General features: G+C 40.7%; 1 protein-coding gene across 2 annotated transcripts in view; it reads left to right on the top strand.

Moving 5' to 3' along the window:
• Window positions 1-12,397, top strand: part of MACROD1 (mono-ADP ribosylhydrolase 1) — a 1,237,218-nt gene that overhangs the window by 1,016,685 nt on the left and 208,136 nt on the right. The window lies entirely within an intron of this gene.

Below are 12,397 nucleotides of genomic sequence, written 5' to 3'. Positions count from 1 at the left end.
ATCATTCTACCGAAGAACAGGAGTCGTGGCTCTTCTGGATCATCCGGTTGTTGGAAGGTTGTTTTTTTCCTGCAGGAGAGAAGAACATATAAAATTACTATCTATTTTCTGTTATTTGTACATAACAAATAGAATTTTTATATAAAAATTCTTCAAACCCAAAAAATTTAAATTTTTGTTGGGCTGAAATATCTACTTACATTTCTTGCAGAAATGGCTTTCTTCCACTACGCCGCTTGGCCCAGCATTAATTCATTGGTGCAGGATAGATATTTGCTAGCTGCGGAACAGTAATGTACTGGTAAACCCCCTAAAGGCTAACAGGGAGCTGTTATTGCAGCAATGATCGGATTGTCCCTGGCTATCACTGAGCTGCTGGTCCAATTCTGTTGTAGAAGTGAAGTGATGGCACAGCTCAGTGTGAAAACTGATTTGACGGAACCATCTTCTTGAATCATTCTACCGAAGAACAGGAGTCGTGACTCTTCTGGATCATCTGGTTGTTGGAAGGTTGTTTTTTTCCTGCAGGAGAGAAGAACATATAAAAATTACTATCTATTTTCTGTTATTTGTACATAACAAATAGCATTTTTATATTAAAATCCTTCAAACCAAAAAAATTTACATTTTTGTTGGGCTGAAATATCTACTTACATTTCTTGCAGAAATGGCTTTCTTCCACTATGCGGCTTGGCCCAGCATTAATCCATTGGTACAGGATAGATATTGGCCAGTTCCACATCAAGGAGTATGGTGCTCTCCTCCTGGAAGACTGGATAGATGGCAGGTTGATGGCCAATGGCTTGATGTTGTGGAGCCACTGTTTCAGAAAGCAATGGTATATTTACAACAGCGGAAAGAATGGCGCTGTCCTCCTGGAGTGTTAAATGGACAGCCGCTTCATGTTGTGGAGCCGCTGTTTCAGGAAGTGATGGTACATTTACAACAGCGCAAAGAATGGCGCTGTCCTCCTGGAAAATTGGGTGGTCAATTGCTTGATGTTGTGGAGCTGCTGTTTCAGAAAGCGATGGTACATTTACAACAGCATCAATAATTGTGCTATCATCCTGAAGCATGGAGTCGTGGTAGATTTCTGTCGTAGAGCTGTTTTTTTCACAAGTTGGAATGGATAGCAAATCTACAACAGCATCAATAATGGTATTATCCTTCTCAAGCATGGAGTCGGTGGTAGATTTCTGTCGTAGAGTTGGTTTTCCAAAAGTTGAAATGGATAACAAATCTACAACAGCAGCAATAATTTTGCTATCCTCCAGGAAAATTGGGTGGTCAATGGTTTGATGTTGTGGAGCCGCTGTTTCAGAAAGCGATGGTGCATTTACAACAGCGGAAAGAATGGCGCTGTCCTCCTGGAGTATTAAATGGACAGCAGCTTCATGTTGTGGAGATGCTGTTTCGGAAAGTGATGGTACATTTACAACAGCATCAATAATTATGCTATCCTCCTGAAGCATGAAGTCGGTGGTATATTTCTGTTGTAGAGCTGGTTTTTCAGAAGTTGGAATGGATAGCAAATCTACAACAGCATAAATAATGGTGCTATCCTCCTGAGGTTTTGGGTGAAACGTAGCTCGATGTTGTGGAGCTGATGGTACAGGTAGGTGGATTGGATAGCTGAGTTGTCGTATGAGTTCTGGTCCTTGGCTTGATGGTAGTTCTGCGCTGGAGGATGGTTGTTTCATTCCTGCAGAATCATATAAAACAAGAGATCAGATACTCTATCTGGAACTGTACAGACACTTCTATAATGATACTGACTTCATATTCTAAGTACTTCTATGTTAAGAAGAATGTGCCCCTTCCTATAAACTACAAGAATATTAGAGGATGCATACAATCAAATCCAATTGTATTAAAACTCAAGGCCGGGTGTATATCACAGGACTCTGATGCCATGCACACACGGTCGGACTTTCCGACAGAAAAAGTCAGATAGGAGCTTTTCATCATATATTCCAACCATGTGTTTGCCCCATCGGACTTTTTCCATTGAAAATTCAGACAGACTTAGATAGAGAACATGTTCTGTATTTTTCCGACAGAAAAAATTCCTTGTCTGTATGCTGTTCCGTCACACCAAAAACCATGCATGCTCTGAAGCAAGTACGATATGGAAGCGCTCGGTCTGGTAAAACTAGCGTTCGTAATGGAGATAGCACATTCCTTGCCCTGCAAATTCTGTGATCTTTTAATGCAGCGCATTCTTTTGTGCTTTATAATGCTAGAATAATAAAGTTTTGCTGCTGATATTCACACAGAGTTCTGACAAAAGTATTTCTTTATTATTTCTCGTGATTTCATGAATAATCTTTTATTCTTTTTAAAGCATGAATCGTCTCTCACCAAACTTCTACTAACACGAGATGAACACAAGATTAGCAGAAGGAGCCCAAAGGGTGGCGCAGTGGCTATAGAACTTCCTTTTTACAGTACCGTCGTACGTGTTGTACGTCACCGCCTTATTGACGGTCGCAATTTGGTGTGACCATGTGTATGCAAGACAGCTTGAGCGCAATTCCGTCGAAAAACCCTTCAGAGTTTATTCCAACGGCAAAGCCGGTCGTGTGTACGCGGCATGAGGTAACTCTGAAAACATTTTCCTATAAGAATCAACTGATACAATTTTCTTCATGAGACACACAATTCTCATTGGAACAATGATAGTTGTTTTACATTCCTGTTCCTTCATTTCAGGGAAGCCTGTGCTGAGACAGTAAAGTAGGTTTTCATTGTGAACTTTTGAAAATGTCAGTTGATGGGCTGTGATATTTGCCCTCTGACATGACAAACAGGTGATTAGCATCTTCATAAGGAGTTCAGCCATAACATCCAACATATTTCCCTCAGCAAAAATTTCCTTTAAGTGAATAATCCACTTAGATTTTCCATTCTTCTAAGTCATGGGACTTCAAACTATGGCCCTCCAGTTATTCAGGAACTACAATTCCCATCATGCCAAGTCATGTCTGTGAATGTCGGTTTTACAATGCCATAATGGAACGTGTAGTTCCGCAATAGCTAGAGGGCTGTAGTTTGAAGACCCCTATTCTAGATAGAGGCCCAAATGTAATAATACAATTCAGTTTCACATGCAATATGATCAGGTTATTTGCTTACATATCAGCTCTGAGATATTAATAATGGCAAAAAAAAACAACCTTTTTTTAAGTCTAAAATATTTACTTACCTCTCTTGCGTGAAGCCATTTTGCTCTTAAGTAGCCCGGCCACCCAGAAACAAATTTTTGCAGCATAGGTGGCCAACAGCAGGAACTTGTATGCCATGGCATATATCCTGTAGAGGCGGCTGTCATGGCCCAGGCTCCATTTCAGTCCGATGCCAATTAGGTCGAGAGCCGACATCGTTATTTTGCCAGAATTCCTCAGAAACCCGAACAGGTAGTTTGATGCATAAACAATATCTAGTGCTACCAAATCTCCTGATGCCAACGAGGTGGCAGATTCAATAAGGCCTTCATGGGATCTCTCTGGCAGTTTGTATGAAATCAGAACCTTTGTATGGAATCCTTGAAAACCCTGCAGGACGTTCGTTGTTAGTACCGGCACGTGCGTCAAATCAAGGTAGTTCTGATTGGCGACCCTTTCTCTGTACAGCGTTGTTGTGGCGACAGGTTGATAAGGATACACAGCAGGGCAGATGGTGGGGCAGGTCTTTGCCAGAGCCGGTTGCGGTGGTGAATATTTGGTGGTGTTAAATATTTCCAGTATATTCACTGTTGTCTTCATGGCGTCTGCATATTGCAGGATCCACCTGGAAGACATGTTTGGTGGTGGAGATGTAAAGCCCACCACCATTGTCTTGATGGCGTCTGCATATTGCAGGATCCATCTGGAAAACATGTTTGGTGGTGGAGATGTAAAGCCCACCACCATTGTCTTGATGGCGTCTGCATATTGCAGGATCCATCTGGAAAACATGTTTGGTGGTGGAGATGTAAAGCCCACCACCATTGTCTTCATGGCATCTGCATCTTGCAGGATCCATGTGGAAGACATGTTTGGTGGTGGAGATGTAAAGCCCACCACCATTGTCTTCATGGCGTCTGCATCTTGCAGGATCCATGTGGAAGACATGCTTTGTGGTGTGGATGGAAAGCACACCATATAGTTCCCTGAAACATTCCAGATCCCAGTGTTGTCATTCTGAGATGGAACTTCATGGATATTCACTATTACTGAGAAGATCAGCGATAGCATGGCTACCGACATTCTAGACATTCTGTGGGAGAGAGAGAAGAGAGACAAGATTAATAATGTGACTTTACACCATGTGAAATTACAACAAAAAAGGGTTTCTAGTGTGTTAAAAAAATTTGATTTTCCTAGTTGAGGAGTTTAATAAATTCCAACATATTTACCTAATTAATTATTATAATTATTATTCATATTTAATTGTAATTAATATTTATTAGGAATGCACCGAGTTTTATAGGACCAATTTTATAGGACCGATTACGAGTACCAATACTTCTTTTTCTCAAGTACTCGCCAATACCAATTACCGATGCCTATTTTTAGTTTCATGTGACTGTTTTTTTTTTTTTTTTTATGGCTCGTTCACACCATACATGCATGAAAACTGATGGGAAAACTGCGCAGATTTCACTCGAAGAGAAATCAGTTTTCATGTGCGTTTCAGTGAGTCTTTACAGTATGGTCACATTTGTACGGGTCGTCCGCAGTGCGATATTGAAAAGGAGTCTCCTGTGTGATTTCAGTCGGGTTCAGGTGTGATTTCTAATCTCATACATTACAATTCACATTGGAATCGCACCTGAGCCGATGAATGAAATCGCACCGCACCGGCTTTAAAATCGCACTGCAAAGCAGCCCGCACGTATGTGAACCAAGGCTGAAGGTTTTCAGGTTTTACTATCGGTGCATTTGCACAAGTACATGCGATTCTGCCCCCCAAAGAGGATACCTAAAAAAAAAGTGCTTTAAAATTGCCCATGTACGCAATTAATATTTAAGGATGACTTAATTACAATTAAATAGGAATAATAATTTAATTAATAATTAGATACATTTTACTCAAGAGTGAATCAATTGTTAATTACAATTAAATATAATAATTCTAATTAATAATTGAGTAAATAATGCTTAAGGGTGAATCAATATATGAATTACAATTACATATGAAAGATAATTCTAATTATTAATTAGGTAAATAATACTTAGGAGTGAATCAAATATTAATTACATTTAAATATCCATAATTTGAAATGATAATTAAGTAAAAAAAAAATACTTACAAATGAATAAATTATTAATTACAATTAAATATGATAATAATTCTAATTAATAATTGGGTAAATAATGCTTAAGGGTGAATCAATTATTAATTACAATTAAATATGAAAGCTAATTCAAATTATTAATTAGGTAAATAATATTTAGGAGTGAATCAAATATTAATTACATTTAAATATCCATAATTTTAAATTATAATTAGGTAAAAAATACTTAAGGAAGAGTCAATTATTAATTACAATTAAATATGATATTAATTCTAATGAATAATTGGGTAAATAATGCTTAAGGGTGAATCGATTATTAATTACAATTAAATAGGATAATAATTCTAATTATTAATTAGGTAAAAAATAGTTAGGAGTGAATCAAATATTACATTTAAATATCCATAATTTGAAACTATAATTAGGTAAAAAAATACTTAAGAATGAATCATTTATTACAATGAAATATGATAATAATTCGAATTAATAATTGGGTAAATGATGCTTAAGGGTGAATCAATTATGAATTACAATTAAATAGGATAATAATTCTAATTAATAATTGGGTAAATAAATGATTTGGGTGAATCAATTATTAATTACAATTAAATATGAAAGATAATTTGAATTATTAATTAGGTAAATAATACTTAGGAGTGAATCAAATATTAATTACATTTAAATATCCATATTTTGGAATATAATTAGGTAAAAAAATACTTAAGAGTAAGTCAATTAGTAAAATGAAATATCAATAATAATTGTAATTAATAATTAGGGGAATTAATACTTTGGGGTGCATAAATGCATTGTTAATGGTGATTGGGGGCTATAAATAGACTTTAGCACAGGAACAAGGAGTCTTTCTTATAGACAGATGACAGTCATTTTTGAATCTCATGAGTCAGCCGACTCTAACTGTCACTTTTAAGTCCCTTTGCTGTCTGTCTATGGAGCAGCCATAATATTATGGTGCCCCCCCCCCTCCCCCCATGTTTCTGAACCCTTACTAAACACCCAGCTTACTCTGGTTCATTGCAATGACTATAGACATCATTAGGAAATCCTTCATATAGGAAGAAAGATTTTTATATTCATATTTTTTGCTCATTTCCAATCTCATTGGATGTAACTGTCACTCTGGTGCCACCACCCCCCTATTCTGCCAGGCAGACGAGATGTCTGAGTGTATTTGGTGTGAAAAGGGCAAAAAAAAGTGAAAAAAAATCATAAAAATAATATAGAAAGATGAAAAAAGACTTACTTGAAATGAATAAAATGAAGGACGCTCAGACTCAGAATAGGAAACGATCGGTTTAAGAAAAACGCAATCCAAAACGCACTTTCTGCAGCAGAAAGCAAAGGGTGTGTTCACAGACCAGAGTCAGAAAACACACTGAGCTCTGCTCTCCCTGGAGCTTGTTTATCAAGCCTTACTCTGTGATGTCATCAACTGACCGTTTTTTTTTTCATTTTTTTTTTCATTTTTGCAACTTTATTTAAAGCGAACAAACACACACTTCATTCGACTCTGAGGGGTTCAAAGTATGTTTAAAGAAAAATAATACTGATTATAGGAAATGATCAAAATTGCTCTGGACAGCAAGTGGTTATCACCATGGCAACCTAACCTCCCTGGGCATCACCATGGCAACTTAACTGCCAATCAGCTCTCACTGTTTGCATCAACGTTATTGATAGTTAGTAAACTCACACGCCATTCAAATCTATGCACTGAAGCAATACACTTGTATGGTGTAAACAATAACTGTTATTTTTTTATGTCTCCTTGTATTTAGGGCCAGTTCACACCACATGCAGTCTAGTGCGTTTATTTTCTGCATTAAAAACGCATGGAAGGTAGGTTATATGGCTTTCAATGGCACAGTTCACACCAGTGATTTCAGTTCCGGGGCTGTCCAGTTCCAGAAAAAAAAATAGAACATGCTGCATTTTTCCTGCACTGGACTGTACTGGAACGCTGTAAAACACATAAAAAAACGCACTGGAACTCTGTTCTGGAATGTTCTTGTTTAACCACTTAACCACTTCCCACCCGGCCAATGTGCATATACGGCCGGGTGGGACCTCTCTACTTCTGACATGGACACGGCGCATCTTGGATCGGCAGGAGGGCTCTGTGATTGGCCCTCCTGATCACATGACGGCCGTGTCCAATCATGGCTGTCATGTGATGTAAACAAACAGCCGGTTGCTAGGCAATCGGCTCCTCCTCTCCTCACACAGAAGTCATCGCTGAGGAGAGGAGAGCAGATCGCTGCAGCCGGCTGGTGATCAGTGAGTATGAGCCGTTTTTACAGCTTTTTACTCACTGATCACCAGTCTAGTGTAATACACACATCACCACACAGTGTAAACACACATGTCACCACAATACACATGTCACCACACATGTCCCCAAAACACACATGTCCCCAAATTTTAAAAAGACATGTCCCCAAATAAAAAAACACATGTCCCTCACATATGTCCCATTAAAATCACATGTTCCAATGATCACCTGCACACATCTGTACATGATCATTTGCGTACATATGTCCGTGATCACACAAACCAATTATTATACACTTAACTGAATTTTTTTTTACCAAAAACATGTATCAGAATACATTTTGGCTTAAATTTATAAAAAAAATTGATTTTATTGGATTTCTTTTAAAATAGAAAAAAGAAAATATAGTTTTTTTTCCAAATTTCCGCTTTTTTTGCGCTTATATCGCAAAAAATAAAAAACGGAGTCGTGAATAAATACCACCAAAATAAAGCTCTATTTGTGCGAACAAAATGATAAAAATTTAATTTGGGTACAGTGTAGCATGACCGCGCAATTGTCATTGAAAGTGCGAAAAGCGATGAAAGCTGAAAATTGCGCTGGGAAGGAAGGGGGCGAAAGTGCCCTGTATTGTAGTGGTTAAGGACCGAGCCTCTTTTTGAGATTTGTTGTACACAAGTTAAAAACTGTTTTGTTTTGTTTTTGCTAGAAAATTACTTAGAACCCCCAAACACTATACATTTATTTTCTAACACCCTAGAGAATAAAATGACGGCCATTGCAATACTTTCTGTCACACCGTATTTGCAAGCACACTTTTTATGGACAAAAATACAAAATTTAATTAAAAAATAAGACAGCAGTAAAGTTAGCCCAATTTTTTTTATGTCGTGAAAGATAATGTTACGCTGAATAAATTGATACCCAACATGTCATGCTTCAAAATTGGGCCTGCAGAGGAGGTCTAGGGATAGAATTATTGCTCTCGCTCTACCGATTGCGGTGATACCTCACATGTGTGGTTTGAACACCGTTTTCATATGCAGGCACTACTTATGGGGCACGTTTAAAAAAAAAGATTTTTTTTTTTCTTATTTATTTTACCTTTTTATTTTTTATTTTTAAACAGTTTTTTTTTTCTAAAAAGTTGTATCACTTTTATTCCTATTACAAGGTATGTTTACATGACAGGACCTCTTAAATATGAGATCTGGGGGGTCAAAAAGACCTCACATCTCATATTTACACTAAAATGCAATAAAAAAAGTGAAGATCCGATTGCCTCCCCTGCTGCCGACGGCTCTGGTAAGCGGTGGGGGGGGGGGGCACTGGAGAGCGGCGGGAGGTGGGGTGCCCATCTTCCACCGCTGATAAAAGTGATCTCACGGTGAATCTGCCGCAGAGACCACTCTTAGACACTTTTCTGCACCCCCTCGACCCTGAAAGGTGGCAAATGTGAGTGGGGGGAGGGTTCCACAGAAAAATTGAACCTCCGCTTTAATACTTGTCTGCAGGTTTGGTGTGTGCTCTGAGGTTGGAGTGAGAAGATGCTCAATATCAGGGCCTTATCATATTAAGCATAAGTCCCACGCTTTGCCTGTCTGCATATGCTCTTAAAGCGACCATTGAGTTTTGGTTTTTGCACACACTTTGATTGTTATTACCATCATTCTTTATATTGTAATGACCCCTGTGTCTAATATGTTAAACGAGTTTCTTCAGCAAACTGTTTATGTGGTTAACCTACAACTTGTGTGAGACTTATCTCTTACTACAGCTGGTGGAGACAAAGGTGACGGTTAATATCCAGAACAGAACAGTGTGTTATTGATGTGTCCTTTTTTGCTATTGGGTCTTACACTAACATTGCTATTGTCATGGACGCACTCCGCATGATGCCGCAACGGGTCACAGGTGCACGGTTCCATCAAGAAGTGTTCCAGCTCACGAGCATCCAGTGGCTAATAGACATGTGCCAAAGCGCATGCGCACATCGCGGGCACACCCGCGTCAACGTGCACACCCGCTCCAATGCACACACACGCGCGTGTACACAAGCATGTGCGCACAGGGATGTGGCTTTGGCGCCCAATGATCCTTAAAGTATTGACCCAGCTCTCCTGACCTTGCTGCTATCTCCAATCCTGACCCCTTGGCTTGCCTTGACCTGCTCTGTGTACCTGCTTGTCTGATCATCTGTTGCCGAACCTGCCCGGACTTGACCATTCTCTGCCTGCCGTCCCTGTGTGATTGATCCGTTGTTGTGACCTGGCTTGCCTGACCCTGCTTCTGCCTGCTGTCCTGCGCTTTGGCGCACCTGCCTGCTGCCGCACCTGCCTTCAGACCTGCATCTGTGCACTTTGGCCTGCTGCTTCAAGCCGTTCCTGACGCTGCCAAGTGGACACCATCCTCAGCCCAGAGAACCCTGCAGGCTCTCATACTCAGCTGTGCTCCGTGGGTCACTGTCCCCACTCCAGTGATCCTGGAACCAGAGCCGTACGAGAGGTCTCCCTCTGCACGTGAGGCTCATCTCCAAGATACGTGTCAGATATACAGTTATGCCATGGGGGTTGAGCCACTTTCTGGGGTTGATAGGCAGAGTGCAGGCCCAATCAATTATCAGCAGATGGCTTTACCTTCCTGTTCTGGTGACGCTTCGGTTCGGTCACATGGTTGGGTCCCATCAGTGGCTTCAGTGTAGAGGAGGAACTGCTGACAACAGATGCCCCATAATTTGCCTATGGGTGACATCATCTCCCAGGCTGTGCAGCCACTGTCTGCGATCTCTTCTCCGCTGGGGAGATCATGTGACCAAGTGACTTCAGAATAGGTAAGTATAGACATCCTTCCTGTGACAGGGTTGATAGAATGGGGGGTGGGAGTAGGTTAGGCAGGGCCTTCTTTAAGGCAGGGCAAAAAGGGGCAGCTGCCCTGGGCCCTGTCATTGTTGTGGGGCCCAGAGCAGCTGCCTCATACTTGCCAACTATCCCAGTTTAAATTCCCTTGTCCTTTGAAGTTTTTGTCCCATGCTGTGTCCCGATATCTCATTGTGAAGTGCTGCTACTAATGCTGCCCAGCTCTGCCCTATTATTGTGTACTCATCTGCAGACCCTGTGTTTACATGTAAAAAAACGGCATTCATTAGTAAATAGCTGTGGCTGGCAGCATTGATATGTAAATAAAGGCGGCATTCGTATGCATATCATGGCCCCTGCAGTGAGGAGATGATGTGCTGTAACCACTAGCAACCAATCAGTCAGCAGTACTACTGTACAGTAATCTCTAGCAACCAATTAACAAGCATAAAGCATTTTCTGGAACCTCTAGCAACTAATCAGTGAGCTATAATGTGTGCTGTAACCTCTAGCAACCAGTCAGTAAGCAGTAATGATATGCTGTAACCACTGGCAACCAATCGCAATTGCTTTCTGATCTGATACAGTAAACTGATTTTAAGTCTAGCTGCTATTTAGTGTATGTCTCAGAGCAAGTGGAGAGGGAAATTGCATGATCAATATTAAAGACGGCCCTGGGTTTCCTATGCCTACATATTTTTGCCTACATATTTTTGCTAGTGCTAAAGGCTGGGAGGTATACCAGAGTCACATAGTGGCATACACTACAGCAGTGTTTCTCAACCCTTCAAAATTTCACAGAATATCAAGGCACTCCATTTTAAAATGTAAAAAACGAAACTGTGATGGGAGTCACTTTGGGTGGGGGGCCTGTGGAACCCAGCTTACCTTAGAGGGGTCCCAAAGCAAATTTTTCAGCTCCCCATATGTGTAAGTTACCCTGTAACTTAGGGGCAATGGGTGGCCGAGAACTCCAGTCTGGTCTGATCTAATGAGACTCACTACAACCACACTGGACTCAGCATTTCGTTTTACCCCTGAACCAGCCATGCTGTATATGTTTAGAACACTGACATTGGACATAAGAGTTTCCTTAAGTATCCTTCCCACTGACAAAGTTGGTTGCGTGCCCAGTTTTTGTTTATAAGATTTGTTGAAATGTGTTGAATGTACCTGTATTGCTATCATTTTCAGCGCTAAACCATATAAATAGAGTTTAAAATTTTAATGAAAACGCATTGTCACGTATCTGGTTGGAGGCCAAAATGCCGAGAGGGCTCCCCTTGCGGCTGAGTGCAGTACACCCCTGAAGTTGGGTACAGAGGGTGTAGTGCCCAGAGAAGCACAGGTTGCCAGATGGATTCAGGAGAGAAGAGCTGGTGGTCAGCTGAAGAATACTGGGTAATGCAGGAAACACAGGTGGGCCAAAGTCTCTAAAAATCCTCAGTAATAGGTGTGTGCAAGAGACGATAGTGGAAGCCAGGCCAGGGGTCAAACACAGTAGATCCGGCAGGAGGAAGAGACAGGTTGCAGGAACGGAGACAAACCAAAGGTCTTGTACAGGAAGGCAGGCAGGAACAGATAACTGTAGCAAAGTTTGTGAATCAAGCCGGGATCAAACACTGGAGAGAGCAACAAGTCAGTAAAGCAAGCCTGGGAAACCCAATTACTGTGAACAAAAGGATGAGAGAGAAGCGCCAAGCCAATCCTTTATACAGCATAGGAATTTATTCAGTATATAAGTATAAAACAACACTAAAACTTGGGTGAACAATGTTGGAGCACTTGCAGAGTGCTAGAACGGGTGGGGACTTCCACATGCACTGTCACAGGAGCACAGGAGGACCACCGGGAGGTCTCTATTGAGGGGTCCAAGAGCGCCGTGTGCTAGCCACAGATGGACCATCAGTAAGCCTCGTGGAGATGCCGGCGGTTTGTCTCTGGGTGGAAGTGGTCCAGGGCTATCAAACT

The sequence above is a fragment of the Lithobates pipiens genome, unplaced genomic scaffold (genome assembly GCF_037356315.1).
Source record: "Lithobates pipiens isolate NorthernLeopardFrog02 unplaced genomic scaffold, aLitPip1_a1.2 Scaffold_10, whole genome shotgun sequence".
Lineage (NCBI taxonomy): Eukaryota > Metazoa > Chordata > Amphibia > Anura > Ranidae > Lithobates > Lithobates pipiens.
This window is presented reverse-complemented; position numbering and strand designations above follow the sequence as displayed.